The sequence below is a fragment of the Gekko japonicus genome, unplaced genomic scaffold, assembly GCF_001447785.1.
Source record: "Gekko japonicus isolate JY-2015 unplaced genomic scaffold, Gekko_japonicus_V1.1 scaffold3024, whole genome shotgun sequence".
NCBI lineage: Eukaryota > Metazoa > Chordata > Lepidosauria > Squamata > Gekkonidae > Gekko > Gekko japonicus.
Window position 1 is genome coordinate 136,745 of NW_015176068.1, and position 1,805 is coordinate 138,549.

Sequence of the window (1,805 nt, forward strand, 5' to 3'; positions counted from 1 at the left end):
TCCACTCCTGTACGCTCCTGCAGGAAATGACCCCTGTTTACAGGAAGTGGATATTGTTTTAACAAGGAGATGTAAGAAAATCGTTGTGGTTCCTTGATGTTGATGCTATGAGTTGGAATTTTTCAAATCCAGATCTAAACCTCCTCGGACTAGTTAGACTGGACCACCACACAACGGTTTGGGATTGGGATTGCTGGACCGTAAACTATTATGTCTGGGTATCACCCATGACGTGATAGAAGTCATGAGTAAACAAGAATGGTCACAGCTCATTAGACAACATCTGAGAGACTTTGACTACGGGAGCACGTCAGCTAGAGCTTGCACCTGAATGCCCTGCCTTCGGCTGTGATGTCAGGAAGATTTAATGGGATTTCGTACTCAGATCGACTCTGTAGTTGTGGCAGCAGTAAGATTGACTCTGTGGATCATGTTTTGCTTGATTGTCTCAAATTTTCAGCTCTAAGAGATGAATCGATCTCCCCTTTATTCAGTCAGGACTTCTCTCTCCAGAAGCAAAATTACCCTGGTTACTTAGGTTGCGTTCAGACGGGCAGCTAATCCTGTCATTATGCCATCTTGAATTTTATCCCAATCTTTTTAATCCATCGTAGCACGACCAGACATCCCCCTGGTGAATTGCCTTACCGCGCGCTGCCTCCGTTGTGGATTGTCTAGATGGCGTCCACTGAAGGAGGCATGTGCGGTGGGGGGGTTTAAAGAAAACTTGTGCATGCGCATAGGCGTCACAGCGCATCCTTGTTAAAGGAGGCATGCGGTGAGTTTTTAAAAAGAATTTTGTGCATGCGCATAGACGTGACAGCATGTCCTTGTTGATCCACGCATGTGTAGAGATTTTTTAAAATGGTGACCGCTCTGGATGGTCTGATGTCAGACCACCCAAATGGGAGGACTGCGCGCTGGTGGAACGATTGGACGCATGAAAGTCCACAGTTGTCCCGCAGGTAACCGAAACCCCCAGATTTAAAGTGCTGTCTTTTAAGTACGGCTCCGAAGCACGGCAAAATGGGATGCCCACGGAAGAGGGACATTTCCCAGATGTTTGTGTCTGGACATGACCTTTAGATCCGTGAGGCAATCGTGCCTAGCACGGATCTAAAGAGCCGTCTGATTGGACTCTGAAAGACAAAGACAAACAAACGACCCTGCATGTAGCAAAATTTCTAGCAGCTGTTGTCAAATCGACTGACAACTTTTGCAGTAGCAACCTTGAAATTCTTCCACATTTTCCTGTGGAACGAGCTTTATTGTGGGATGAGGGTTTGCGGTTTATGACTCTGGTTGCAAAAAGACAATAAAATAAAATAGAAATATGTTGAAATTTTCCTTCCCCTTTTACCGCTTTATGTTTATTTGTTAGTTTTCATTATTTGTGTTAACAATTTATTAATAAATAAATTGGAGGGGGAGATGAATTGCTTTCTTTTTCGCATGCTAAGGTTGCTAAGCGAGCTGAAGGTAGAGCTGAGACACTACCCATTGACTCCATGGTCGTGACAGATTTCTTTTCATTCTGGAACGGTTAAAAACATGTGCCGTACAAGAATCACTTAGCATTGAAACATCAAAAAAGACCAACACCCATAATATTATGTAGTCACTTAGTTACATAATCATTGTTTTGGGATTCGTTTACCGTCTTTGCAACACCGGCTTTTATCCAGTGCATGGAAGGAACACAGTTGTCCTTGTAGTCCCTTGTGACTTCCAAGAAGAACATGCGTGCCCTCCCAGGGCGTATGCAGAGGAATTTCTGCATGGTTCAGGGCACTGGAATGATGAGA